Source organism: Chelonoidis abingdonii, chromosome 26, assembly GCF_003597395.2.
Source record: "Chelonoidis abingdonii isolate Lonesome George chromosome 26, CheloAbing_2.0, whole genome shotgun sequence".
NCBI lineage: Eukaryota > Metazoa > Chordata > Testudines > Testudinidae > Chelonoidis > Chelonoidis abingdonii.
Window position 1 is genome coordinate 11,889,276 of NC_133794.1, and position 15,311 is coordinate 11,904,586.

Here is a 15,311-nt window from a genome sequence, read left to right on the forward strand (position 1 = left end):
GGGGGTCTGACTTCGAAATGGGTGGCTTGCAGGAGGAGGGGGTGCGGGGGCGGGTAAGGAGAGACACAATCCCCACCGCTCCCGTCCCGGCACGCACCCCCCCCCACCATTGCACGGAGCTGTCCAGGTGCGCTCACCTTGCGGGGTGGGGGATATACACAGCTACTGCTCCCGGGGGGGCGTTAAAAGGAGACCAAATTCCCCCCTCCCTTTTCTGCCACCCCCCTCTGCAGACAGCTGTCCAGATGCACTTATCTTGGGGGGCGGGGGTTACATAGCTTGAAATGGATTCCACTATAGACAGGGTTTACAGTTTGATTCAATGGCTCTCCTCAGCACCCCCATTATACACATTGTTCCAGCCCCCCGACCCCTCCTCACCTCTCCCTGCCTGCAGGGAGCTGTCCGGATGCGCTCACCTTGGAGGAAGGGGATAGACACAGTTACTCCCCCTGGCAAATAAGGGGGAACCAAATCCCTCCCTCCCCTCCCTGCCCCCATCTGCAGGGAGCTGTCCACAAATCCTTCCTCCCCTCCCTGCCCACCGCCCACCCCTTCCCTACTGCACAGAGCTCTCCAGATACTCTCACCTTGGGGGGGTGGGGGTGGCTGTTGGGCGGGGGTAAGCAGCTACTGCTCCTGATTGAAAAGGGAGACTAATTTCCCCCTTTCCTTTTGCAGAGAGCTGTCCCGATGCAAACATGGGGGGTGGTGGTGGTGGAAATTGCATAGCTACTGCCCCCGGGAGTAAAGGGAGACTGAATCCCACCCCTCCTCTTCCTCCTGTCCCCATACAGAGAGCGGTCCAGATGCCCTCACCTTGGGAGAGGGGGTTACTGCCCCTCAGAGAGCTAAGAACTGTTCAAACTCACTTACCTCTGGGAGTGGGGGCAATGCAGACACAATGCCCCAGGGGAATCCGAGGGGCCCTGTCCTACCCCCAGCAGCATAGAACTGTCCGGACACACAGACATTTGGGGTGAGGGAAAACAGCCACAACCACTGAGATATAACGACCGATTTATTCCCCACCTCACTCCTTTGAGGCAGCTGAGTGGAATCCAAACACTCACCAGTTGGCGCCTGGCTTCCTTTTGTAACTAAACAGGTGGCTTTATGTGCAGCGGCTGAGTTTTTGGGAGCCATACGGGTCAATGCCGAATGAGCTTCCACAATACAAAGAGGCAGTCTGGTATGGACAACAGACCAAAGGATTGCAAGCAGCAGGCTCAGTGTCAGCTGGGAGTGGTGTGTGGGGGCAGGGGACTCAGACTCCCTGAAACTGCAGTTTACTATAACAATTGAAAGATCACTGCTGTCTTATTTCTCTCTTGCACAATGTGTGTGTGTATGCACATGCGTGAGGGAGGATGGAGGAAGAGAGAATGGGAGATGTAGATTTGCAATAAGCTTCTTCCCTCCCTGCCCCGTATCTTAATGATATTATAGGTGGGATTTTCAAAGCAGTTTAGGGGAGTTTGGCACCTAATTCCCTCCAGATTTTTCTATTAGTTATCAGGTTTTTAGTGACATATATTGAAGGGGTGGGAACATAGTGGCTGTTGGCTTTATAATAACGACTCAATATCATTGTGATGTTTTGTGTTACCGTAGCACCCAAAGGCCCCAGATCACTAGGCGATGTACCAATGCATAGTAAGAAGCAGACCCTGCCCCGTAGAACTTGCAGCCTGAATAGACCAACAGTGAGAGGGGAAACAGAAGCACGGATAGGTGAACTGATCTGGTCAAGGTCACACAGAGGCTGAGCCAGCAAATACAAGCTAGTTCTTCTGAGCCCTGGTGTTGTTGCTTAGTCCTGCGACTGTGCTAACACCATCATTCACCATGTCCCGCCCAGGGTAAAACAGGGAGGATTCAGGAAAGTAGGAAGAACTTCCTAACTGTAAGGGTAGTGCAGAGGTGGAACAGGTTCTCGAGGGAGGTTGTGGAATCCCCATCACTGGAGCTTTTTAAGGACCGGTGGACAAACACCTGTCAAGGATGGTCCAGATATACTGGTCCTTTCTCAGCATGGGGGATGGATGCGATGACCTCCTGAAGTCGGTTCCAGCACTTCATATCTATGATTCTATCCCTCCCAATGTATAATAAAGTGACAATTTTTAATGTGCAAGCCGCTGTGTTTATGGGCCTCTGGTCACCTTAACACACATCAGCCGAAGTCCTGATTTACCTCTGCAAAGGCGATAAAGGCAGATAAAAATTCCAGAGCAGGAGCAGACAGGAAAACCTCGAACAAACCATACCATCCTACAAATGCAAAAACGAAAGAGGTAACCAAATGGCCGCTTGTCTCACCCTTAAAAAGCAGAGAAGCATCCTTCAGCTTGCAATATTTTGTACTTCAGCACGAACTGTTCATCCATTGCGTTTGCTTGGGTTACACACAATAAGTGATGTTTACCCCTATACAAAGTAACAAGGAGGCTGTTTTCCTTTTCCCTTTCCCAAGCTAGGGATTTAGCCCTGGTTATAGTAGCTTCAGTTACAATTGTCCTGTTTGCCTCCCCCCATTACAATTATCTGTGAATCAGCTACATTTTTCACATCTTGTGACTGGTCTCCCCCCAACTCTCCATGAGTGTCAGAAAAGTAACCTATGGCCATTTGGTAGGCCAGGCATGTGGTACTGAGGACAGGATTGGAGGGTGGGACAAGGACTGGTTTTAAACTACTTATGCACTCCCCAATCCTGGGATCTGCCTGGCCCAACCGTCCCTTCCAGTAGTTGTGGCCCATGGGGTGCAGAGATCATTATTAGCCATATTTATTACAGTATCACCTAGGACAGTGGTCCTCAACCTTTTTCGTCTGGATGAGCCACGGAGGACCATGGTAGTGGACGAGAATACGCTGAAATGCCGCTGACAAGTGGTGTCATCCAGAGGTGTCGCCGCCGAATTTCAGCGGCATTTCAGCGGATGCTTATCCGCCGGCCAGTATGTGGGTGCACTTAGACGCCCCAGCGGGCGCCATGGTGCTCGCGGCCACCGCGTTGGGGACCCCTGACCTAGGGGCTGTCTGAAAACAGGGGCTCCATTGTGTTAGGGGCTGTACTAACCCACAGTAGTAGACAGTCCCTGCCCCAAAGACCTCTCTGCCCATGCCCCCATTCCTCCGGGAATGTCTCATGAACTGGGACGAACAGGCTGCTGAGCATGCTAAGTTGGTTCTGTACCACCTGGAGATATTTGCTTATGCAAGGAGAGCCAAATCTTTGCCTCTGCTTTGTGCTGAAGCGCCGAACACGGCCCTTAATTTCGTCAACTGGCATTAAAGCAGGGAAGTGGTCCAGAGGTTAGCAAGGGAGGACATCAATGGTGAGTGAAAACAATCAAATAAAGAAATAAATAAAGCAGGAATAAGGAAATGACACTCAGTTCCAACATGTTTGTCTTTTTCTATTTTGGTTGATTGTAACTCAATTTTCCAACATCTCTCCATACTCCTTGGTCTCATCAATGGCTGAATTCATTATTATCAATAGCGGGCTACGTATTGTGGTAGACCCAGGCCAGTTGGGAACAGCAGAGTAGTCGAAGGGAGATATACTGGCCACTGGATAAGCAGTTTTCTGTTCCCTGAGTGACCAGAGCAGGGGCTACTCCACGCTAATGAGAACACCTGACTCCAATTAACCTGCTAAGAGTCAGGTGAGGATGTTAAGCACCTGACTCTAATTAAGGCCCCTCTGATGGAATAAAAGGGCTCACTCCAGTCAGGCCAGAGGGAGCCAGGGAGCCAGAGGAGAGGAAGAGCGTGTGAGGAACTGGGAGCAAGAGGTGTGCAAGAAGCTGAGAGTGAGTAGGCACACTGCTGGAGGACTGAGAAGTACAAGTGTTATCAGACATCCGGAGAAAGGTCCAGTGGTGAGGATAAAGGTGTTGGGAAGAGGCCTTGGGGAAGTAGCCCAGGGAGTTGTAGCTGTCACACAACTGTACCAGGAGGCACTCTAGACAGCTGCAGTCCACAGGGCCCTGGGCTGGAACTCGGAGTTGAGGACAGGCCTGGGTTCCTCCCAAACCTCCCAACTCCTTATCAAACACAGGAGGAAATTAACCTGGACTTTGGCTTCTACCAGAGGGGAAGGTCTCTGGGCTGTTTCCCGATCCACAGGGTGCATCTGTGAGGCAAGCCAATCCGCCAATAAGCGCAGGACCCACCAAGGTAGAGGAGGAACTTTGTCACAGTATGTTGAAAATAAAATGCAGAGACCCTGAAAGTGATGAACAACCCCCATTCTGGCGGCTCTTATTGTATCTCATCATTTCTTACTTGGATGTCTATTATACATCATCACTGCCTGGAGATGTGATTTCTGCTTGAAAGGTCTAAGAAGGACCTTACAGCTGGCCCCAGTTCAACTTCCAAACAGGCTGGCTTGCAAGATATTTTTACAGCACCTAGGATGATATGTTTGACAATTTGATCCTGTACCTTTTTAAGTGGTATCTACTCATGGGATTCCAAAAATGCCATTAGGAGGCCAAAGTGCAGCATAAAGAACACATTAGTCCTGGTTAATAGTGACAATAATGCATTGGGCTCTGAATTGTGTCATCCACTTGGACAGCACCACACGTGGGTTAAGTCTGCTACTTTGCAGTCTGCCCTGAGTGATGGGCAGTGTGGAGTTGCAGTGCCCCAGGAAGGGACTAAATCGTGACCCTCTTCCTGGTGCAGTTTACTTCCCCCTGTTTGCCAGCTCAGCTGCAGTGGCTAGTGCACTAGAGGGGAGAGAGTCAAAGTTTGCCTGCTTCCCATTCACTGTCCATGAGGGTGAATCACAGTGCAGTGGCAGCTGCTGCAACAGAGTAGGGTGTCACCTTATGCCTCCTTGCTTCTCTGTAGAGTCTGGCTCAGTTTTAGGTAGAAATGAGCAGTAAATGGCTTTTTCTGTTGTGCAACATTTGTCAAGGTTTGCAAAAATTTGCCTGTCTCACATCAGGTGTGACAGGGTCAGGCCAGATGGCTACAGGAGAGTGATCCACTGCTAAAGGACCTCCCCCCAGCCTAAGGGGAGGATCCACAGGTCTGTGATACCAAATAATTACGTGGGACAACCAATGAAAAAAACAGGATCGGGAGTGAGGTCATAGGGCTAAATGAAGGGAACCTGATGGGGATACCGAGCCGAGAACCCCAGACAGCGCCCACTGCTCCTAGAAGGCATCAAGGGAGCCAGCGGACGCCGCCCAGAGGAACTCTGCCTGGATGCGTAAACGGACGGAGGAGCGGAAATAGGCCCCACAGTCGCAGGAAATCCCATCGGCCAACCTCCTCTCCCTGGTTTTGTAGATGGCTAGTTTGGCCAGGGCCAAGAAGAGGCTGATAAGGAGATCCCGCGACTTTGTGGGGCCACGGATGGGGAGTGCATAGATGAACAGGTGAGGGGAAAAGTGCGACCAAAAACGCAATAAGAGATCCAAGAGGAGCTGGAATAGGGGCTGCAACCTGGCGCACTCTAAATAAATGTGTGCCAGGGTTTCCTTCATGCCGCAAAAGGGGCAGGTGTTGGGGACAGGTAAACCGCGCCAAGTACATGCCCGTGCTCATGGCCCCGTGAAGGAGCCAGCAACTGACATCCCCGGCAGGCCTTGGGGCCAGGGCTACAGGAGAGTGATAGAAGGCAGATATATTAGCCCCAGGTTAAGTAGGTCCCCTTTCCCTGAGTAAGGTAACAGGGAAGGTTCCAGAACAACCAGGAGCTTTCTGGAAACAATTAAGGCAGATGGACCGATTAGAACACCTGCAGCCAATCAAGAAGCTGCTAGAATCAATTAAGGCAGGCTAATCAGGGCACCTGGGTTTAAAAAGGTGCTCACTTCAGTTTGTGGTATGCTTGTGAGGAGCTGGGAGCAAGAGGCTCAAGGAGCTGAGAGTGAGAGGGTGTGCTGCTGGAGGACTGAGGAGTACAAGTGTTATCACACACCAGGAGGAAGGTCCTGTGGTGAGGATAAAGAAGGTGTTGGGAGGAGGCCATGGGGAAGTAGTTCAGGGAGTTGTAGCTGTTGCACAACTGTACCAGGAGGCACTCTAGACAGCTGCAGTCCACAGGGTCCTGGGCTGGAACCCAGAGTCAAAGGCAGGCCTGGGTTCCCCCCAAACCTCCCAACTCCTGATCAGACACAGGAGGAGCTGATCTGGACTATGGGTTCCACCAGAGGGGAAGATCTCTGAAGTGAGCAAATCTGCCAATAAGTGCAGGACCCACCAAGGTAGAGGAGGAACTTTGTCACACAAGACAGAAAATCGAAACCTTGAAAATTTTTGCAGACTGAAAATCTGGAAAAGAAAATTGCTTGGGTCCCTCAAACGATTTCATTTGGATCAGTTTGAAAGGGTTTGTTTCGATGTCCACCATTTTGAATCCATTTTTTGGGGCTGTGATTAGTTTAAATTTCAGAGCCAAAAAAAGTCATTTTGAACCAGAAAACCGGCATGTTTTCCTTTGGAACATGCTGAAACAAAATGTCTTAACAATTTTGAAATGTATTTTTTCACAGTTTTTTTTCAGGCTGAAAAAATTAATCAGAAGTGGCCCTTTCACACCAAACCTTTTGGTTTTGACAAACTGGCACTGTCTGATTGGAAAAAAGGGTTGTGCTGAAAAATCACTGACCAGCTCTCGATGCCTGGGAGCAAGAATGATCAGGAATCAAGCAAACTGAGCATCTAGAGTAGAAGAGATAATGGATTAGAAAGGGAGGTTTGGATAAGTGTGGATTTGGACAGATGAGGATTACACTAAATTCTGCCCTTGCTGTAGAACTGGGGGTTGTGACCTCTCAGGGGGTGACAAGGTTATTACTTGGTGGTTGCAAGCTGTCAGGCTCTACCCCAAACCCCACTTTGCCTCCAGCATTTATAATAGTGTTAAATATATATATATAAAATGTGGTTTTAATTTATAAGGGTGGGGTTGCACTCATAGGCTTGTTGTGTGAAAGGGGTCACCAATAAAAAAGTTTGAAAACCACTGTTGTAGAGAGCACCTCTCTTCCAGGACCTCAAAGAAATCATCCCTACTCAACTGGTTCACACACATGTTAGTTGTATCTGAGGTGCTTACATGTCCCCATCACCCTAATAGTGTACAGTAGAACCTCAGAGTTCTGAACACCAGAGTCACAAGCTGACCAGTCAACCACACACCTCATTTGGAACCGGAAGTACACAATAATGCAGCAGCAGAGATGGGGGGAGGGGGGGAAGCAAATGCAGCACAGTACTGTGTTAAACTACTACAAAAATAAAAGGAAAGCAGCAATTTTCTTCTGCATAGTAAAGTTTCAAACCTGCATTAAGTCAATGTTCAGTAGTAAACTTTTGAAAAGAACAACCTGAACATTTTGTTCAGAGTTACAAACAGCCTCCATTCCCAGGGTGTTTGTAACTCTGAGGTTCTACTGTAGTACCTTGAACATTTAATGTCTATATCCTCACAACACTCCTAGGAGATAGTTAAGTACCTGTTATATACCAAATGAGTAACTGAGGGCTAAAGGTCTCTAGCAGAGTAGGGACTTGAACCTATGCTTCATAAGTTCTAGGTAAATATCCAAATCACAAGATCATTGGCCCCTGTGCTGGCATCCAGGGCTGACCAGAGGATTCAGGGGGCCTGGGGTCTTCAGTGGCGGGAGGTCCCTGCTTCGGCAGTAATTCGGCAGCAGGGGGTCCTTCCGCTCCGGGACCCGCCACCAAAGTGCCCTGAAGACCCGCAGCGGGGACCCCCTGCCGCCGAATTACCACCGAAGTGGGACCTGCCGCCGAAGTGCCAGGTCTTCGGCAGTAAGTCAGCAGCGGGGGCAGGGGTCCTTCCGCCCCAGGGCAGAAGGACAGCACTGCCACCGAAAACCTGGAGCAGAAACTGAGTGAAGGACCCTGCTCCAGCGCCCCCGAAAAACTCTCATGGGGGCCCCTGCGGGGCCTGGGGCAAATTGCCCCACTTCCCCCCCCCGGGGCGGTCCTGCTGGCATCCATCCATCCGTGCTATACATCCTCAGTACCAGGTGTACCATGACTCAGGTATTAAAGGCCTCTAGCCCCTGGGAGATTCAAAATGAGCCCTCTGCCACTGTTGCCATTACACCAATGCAAACGCCTGACACAAAGGCATTGCACCAGTACAAACGGGACTGAAACTTACCCCAGTAAGTTTCATTGGGGAAAACACTGATTTACACAGTTGCTGTGTATCTGTTATTATTATTTGTATTAGTGTGGCGCCTGGGAGTTGGAGTCATGGACCAGGACCCCCATGTGCTTGGCGCTGTACAAAGACAGAACAAAAGACATTCCCTGCCCAAAGAGCTTACAGTGTAGATATGAGCAAAGAGATCAACAGATGGATACAGACAGACAGAGGAGTACAAAGAAACAATGAGACAATATTGGTTAGCATATGATAGGCCGTGGTCACATCATACCGGAGCCTTATCTCCTAGGGCGAGTTCTACACCAGAGCATGCAAGCAAGGAACCAAACACAAAACCACAGTATAGACAGGGCTTCAGTTAGTGCAGCCTGAAGGCTTGCACAAAGCAGCCAGCCAGAACTGAGTAATTGGGGCCCAGGAGTCCTGACTCTCAATCCTCTTCTCTAACTTTGGGGCATTCTTGAGAAATGCTAACTAAAGGTTGCAGATTATACACAGGAGAAAGAGGCAGATACATTAGCTTCCAGACCCAAATCAGCTCTTTCTGAGTCTTAGTACCTCTGAGGGTCATGATTAAGTAGGTGATGAAACACTAGTTGGGCATTTAACTGGGCTGTGGATAACTGAGTGATTCCTCAGGAATACACTGGATCACCATATGCGAATACTGTACATGTTTGCCCAGATTTTTCCTGCATCCTACCCCACCTGTGTCATCTGCGCCTTTGCATTCAGTGGGCAGGCACAGCAGATCCAACCTACCGTCAGTACTGAATGCAGAAACGGATCACATGCTTATTTGGTTTTTGCATCGAATTTGTCCTCCAAGTTCTGAGATGTAAATCCTAAGCAGTGGCATTAAAAAGAAAGTGGTGCCATGATTTTATAACATTGCTTGTAAGAAAACAAAATCTAATTAGCAGCTGCTTCTGGCAGCATCAACAGCAGTGACATGATAGATTGCAACACCCAGGGGGCAGGGACTGTCTTTTTTCTCTGTCTTTGTACGTCGCCTGGCGGAATGGCATCCTGGTCCGTGATGGGTGCTCATAGGCACTATTGGAATACACATAATCAGTAATAAAAATATTGACACCGGGACCATTGTATTGTGCAACCATATAGGAAGACAATGGGTCAAAATGAGGATTGGTTGACATGTTTCCAATGAAACTGTTTTTTGGTGGAAAATTGGGTTTTGGACAAAACAATTTTTCAAGATTTGTTTTTTCTGCAGAAAAAAATGGACTTTTAATTGAAAAACTGAACATCCGAACCCCCCAAAATTTCTATTTGGAAATGCCATTATGGTGCCACATGGGAACTGTAGTCTGGGTGACTCATGCCCTCATTCTCCACTATTGGCCAGAGGCCCCTGAGGAGACTACATTTCCCATAAAGCGACTGAGTTTAGAGGTCATGTAATGGGAGCATGTGACTCAGAATCAGGCATGCTGGGAGATATAAAGGGCAGCCTGAGCTCAGTTGGAGGGTGAGGTCTGTAGGGATTGAGTTGGTTCTTGTAGGAGGTAGAACCTGGTTTATCTTGAATTCCTTTGGTTTGGAGAAATGAAACTCACCCTTAAAGGAAAGGGTCTGAAAGCTTGCTTCTGTTGGGAATATTATTTGATGCATTGGCTGGTGGGTTGGCTCAGAGGCTTATCGTCAGTGCCTCGACTGCAGGTACAATTTTAGAAAATGGAAAGAGCCTGTATCCAGCCAAAAAGGGGGTGTTGGCACTAGCAGCTGCATTGAAATGAGTTGGATTCTTGGTATTCTGTATAAGTGTTGGGGATTTTTTTTTGAGAAAAGATCTCTCTTTTTCTCAATATTGGCTGTACCAAAACTTGAGTTAATATCTCTCCTATTGGGAGTTATTTATATTACTTTATTTCCCCCAATTAGGATTGGGGCTCCATTGTGCCAGGCCCTGTACAAACATAATAAGAGACAGTCCTTTGCCTGAATTCTTTTCTACACAGCTTCTTATACGACCGCTGCAGTATCTAAGCACCCACCATTAGTACATTGAGTGGTGTGGCCTAGTGGCTGGAGACATAGACTATCTTGTAGGAGTCCTGGGTTCTGTTCCTGGCTCTACTACCAGGTGGGTCACTTTCCCTTCCTCTGCCTTAGTTTCCCCATGTGTAAAATGAGTGTAATGATGCTGACCTTTGTAAAGTGCTTTCAGTACTACTGATAATGGGAAACTGAGGCACAGAGAAATAAAGTGACTTGCCCACAGTAGTGCAGTGGTGGAGTCAGGAAAGAAATTAGGCATCTTGTGTACCTCGTCTGTTGCTGTAATCCTTAAAATTCTGCCGTTTCCTCCAGGTTTTTGAAAGCTTCCAGTAACACAGAAGATAGCCTGTGGGAATGGGCAGTTGGAATATTGTCAGTTTACTTTATCTTTCCCATGTGTTTTAGTGAGTGGGGCAGAATAGCCTATGTTCTTAGATTATAAATTGTTTGGAGCAGGACACTTTCCAGTGTCTGTATAGTGCCCAGCAGATCAGGACTGGGGACCCACTCCAGAGCACGACCATAATATCCTTATTCAGGAACAATATTAATAGAATATCAGGGTTGGAAGAGACCTCAGGAGGTCATCTAGTCCAACCCACTGCTCAAAGAAGGACCAGTCACCAACTAAATCATCCCAGCCAGGTCTTTGTCAAGCCTGACCTTAAAAACCTCTAAGGATGGAGATTCCACCACCTCCTTAGGGAACCCATTCCAGTGCTTCACCACCCTCCTAGTGAAATAGTGTTTCCTAATATCCAACCTGGACCTCCCCCACTGCAACTTGAGACCATTACTCCTTGTTCTGTCATGGTACCACTGAGAACAGTCTAGATCCATCCTCTTTGGAACCCCCTTTCAGGTAGTTGAAAGCAGCTATCAAATCCCCCTCTCATTCTTCTCTTCTTCAGACTCAATATTCAGACGTCACATCACGGTTGATGTTGGGAGAGATTTCTGGGTAAACTCTTTCCTTATTTGATTGATCCTGCTCTTTTTTCCTTTAACCTGAAAGCTTTTGATGTTGTATAAGCGAGAGAAGTGGTTCCATCCCCCACAGATGGCCAAGCTGGAATATCAATTACGTCTTCTCTAATGTTTTCTTTGCTTTCTTCTCTGCCTGTTGATTGCCGAAGTTATCCCTGTGAAGAGGCAAGTCAGGCTGTTGTTCAAGTCAGTTTCATGTGTCCACATGGGTATATTGTTTAATTTAAGGTTATACATTATGTTGTCCATTCTGTTAGAAAAGACTGAGTAGATCTGCTAGCGTAACTGGCCTCCTGGGCAAAAGGTGATGTCTGATGAAGAAAAGCTGTGCATACCAGTTGGCAGTTCAGGCAACTCTGGCCTTGCAAGGCAGGTTGGAAAAGGTCATTCCAACAGGGAACAGCAGTCAGCCATTGTGCTCCACTGAGCCTGCTGCAGCATGGCAACTGGACTGTGCAACAAGGATATCCAAAGATTATAGCAGTTTTATAGTAGATAGACAAGCTACCCTGCAGCAGTGAGCATCCAAAGGCCCTGCAACATGGTGCCTGGGAGAGAAGCCTCATTTTTAATTTGATTAGCCATAACGGTTGAGGCTCAGCATTTTTCTGCATCTAGTGCACTGTGTTGCAAATGACTGGCTAGAATGGGCAATGTTTTCAAAACCGAGTGTCTGAAATTAGGCTCCTAAATTCGTACGTTGGCACCTAGATAAAAACAGCCTGATTTTCAGAGGTGTGGAACATCGGCAAACTCCATGGACTTCGGCTGGATTTGTGGGTGCCGAGAACTTTTGAAAATCAGGCTGCTTGTATTTAGATGCCCAGCTATGAATTCAGAAGCCTTACTTAGGCACTCCTGGGTGAAAAATTTTGGCTAGCGTCTTATGAAACCAACATAAAGTTGCTTAAAGAGTTAATAGGATCAGTTGCACTCTGGTATTTTCCAAAGGTTTAGTCAAGTTTAATATTCCGTTTTATGGAAACTTCTGCATCAAACGTTTATTTTAGAGAATCAGAAGATGACTAACTTGTGAAAGCAGCAGGCACAGAGCCAAAAAGCAAAAAAAATCCATTCTGTTTGGATAATAGCAAATTCCCTGGCTGACTGCTATTTAAAGACTGACTTATTTAGCTCTAGGAATCAGGGCTTCGAGTCCTGGACGCCCGCTGAGGGAGTCTGAATTCTCAGCCATATGGCCTGAGAGAGAATTACACAAACTGAAGATATCCAAGGGAGATCAAGGGAAGATGACAAAAACTGTTTGTTTCTGTCAGGAAGTGGAGGCAGGATAATAGATTTCTGAATAGGCTGTGTGGTTGCAAAGGTTATAATATTGCAGCTTTATTAGATTGCTAAATTCCTCAATATAATAACCAGTCATAGCCTAGTCAAAAGTCTGCTCCGGAGAGAGTGCATCCACTTTTAGGGCTATGTTTTTTTTTAATGGTCTCTAAGTTTGATGCATGCAGTCACTTAATATTATTTATTGTTTGTATTAGAGTACCACCTGGAAGCCCTGAGATCAGAATGCCATTATACCAAGCACCATACATCCACACAGCAAGAGACTGTCCTTTTCCTGCAGAACTTAGACAAGACAGACAAAGGGTAGGAGGGGAAACGGGGTGATCTCCCCAACATCACACAGCAGGTCATCAGCAGAGTTGGGAACAGAATCCACATCTCCTGGCTCCCAGTCCAGTACACTGTCCAATGGACCACCTTAACTCTCTAATCCACCCTCCTCCTCCAGGAGTGTGACCCTTTTGTTTTTTTTGGCAAATTATGGCCACACCCTTCAGTCATGGAAGTGGGCCCTAATCCTGCCATATTCTGTGGTTGCTTCCCTTAACTAATATCACCTCCATCTTAATCTGGACTAAACCAGATACTCAACAAGACACTAGGGTAGCATGGGTGGGACATTGTCAAGGTTAGATGACGGACAGAGAACTGCATAGTGACAAGCGACAATAGAACATTGTGAAATGCTGAGACAAGAGACCCTTCAAGGTAGATGAAAATATGCCCATTGCTGCCCCCTGGGATTTCTCTTGGAGGCAAGCAGAGTCCCATCTACATCTTCCAGAGTTTGCAGTTGAAGCTATGCTACCTTATGTCCAATAGTAGCCAAGGCGGCTGCTAAGTCTTTTAAAAAAACATCAGTGTGGATCTCTGATCCTGGTACGTTGCTAAGAATAAATCACTAGCCAGTGTCTTCTCTGTATCAGACACCCAGCACTATATACCAAGGTGACTGGGAACCTAGAACTTAGGTTTCCAGATATAAAATCAGACTGACAAGTGACCAAGGAATCTAATGTACTCATCTAGCCTCCATTACTGGAGTATCTGTGCATCTCACAATCTTTAATGTATTTATCCTCACACGCTGCTTGCATCCAGTTTTGATTCAGTCCTCTTTTATTAGCTTCCTATTGATAAAGAGGATGATTTATTGAGTTCCTCTCAGATCTGGGAGAGCCTGAGGTCACTCAGGAGAAAGTCCCTGTTTAGCCCAGCTTTATTGTATCTGGAATAATGCATACACATTTCCCTTCATCTGCCAGGATTCTTTCTGAGAATTGCCTATTGTACCTCCCGGCACTTTGTGAAAGCAATTCCATTGATTTTTAAAAGCTCTAGCTCATAGGAAAGTATTTATAGTAGGAGAGAGAAACATGTTCCAAACGGCAGCAGTCTTTCATTGCAAATTTTATGCAACTGAGCATCACCACAACCCGATCTTCATTTTAAAGTCAGGATTAAAATCTTACATTAAAATAATTATTTCCAGGTCTTACTAATGATTAGAAGTGATTGGAAAATGTTTCCCCTCCAGCTTCCCTTGAAAATTTTGATTCAAAGCTAAAAAATATGTCATCAGAACTTTTGGCAGAAAATTATGACTTTTTGTTGAAACCAACCCAACCTCCCAAATGTTTCAAAATGGCCATCTGAATGCATATGAAGAAGTGGGTTTTTTACCCACAAAAGCTTATGCCCAAATAAATCTGTTAGTCTTTAAAGTGCCACCAGACTCCTTGTTGTTTTTGTGGTTACAGATTAACACGGCTATCCCCTGATACTTGTCAAAATGGCCAGTGTCCCAATGAAAAACTGATTTTTTTGAGGAAAGCAGACACTTTATGCAAAACTGTTTGTTTAGTTGAAAACCCAATTTCCCATCAAAAAAAGTCAATGGAAAATTTTCAACCAGCCCTAGTAATCTCGCCTTAATTTATTGTTAAATTATTTTAACCATCTTATTGCAATTGTTCAGTATTTATGATGCTAGAACTTTTTGCCTGGCTTGAATAATGAGTGTAAACTGGCCTGTTTCCCTTTCTGTTTATAAGAGAGCTGATCCAATATCAGAATTTCTGTCTCATGGGAAATTCTGGTACTTCAAAATTTTTCATCCCAAACCAGGGCAAAAAGTCATAAAAATAAAGCTGTTGTACGAAAAACTCTATTTAGGTGCCTAGACAGGATTTGTGTTCTTTTGGAAATCTAGCTCCAATTGTGGGGCCCTATGTGATTACATTTAGGCTCCTAAATTTGAAAAAGTTGGTGTGGTATATTTGAAAACTGTGCTGGGATTGTAGGCTGTCACTTTACTGTGTAAGGGCTTTCCTGATCCTGCTTGCATGGTGAGGGGCTCTGCAGGGAAGCAAGCATGCGTCAGAGTCAGTTCTGCAGACTCTAGCTAGAGTAAGGTGTGTTGCATTGTCTCTCTCTTGCCTGCCTGGTCTATGTTTGTGGGTTCTTGTGTGTTATCAGTCTGAATTCTAAGGAAGAAAGTCATGTTTATGTTGCAACCTTCCAACAAGAGATTTTCATATTTTTATCTAACTTGTTTGTGTGTATGCCGTGAAACATAACAGTTGACCATAATACTTTATCTCTCTTTATTACTTCTTGCAGACTGCCTCCTCCATTTCTTCTGTTGTTTGCTTTTGAGGTTTTACTGTTTAATAATAAGATGGCAGCCGGGTTCTGAAACTGAATCGTGACCTGATTTTAATTGATTAGACCTTGGTGTTGTTTTCATGTACCAGGTCATTTTACACCAAGTGTCACATTTCCTTTAAAGCTGGGCAGTTAATCTTGG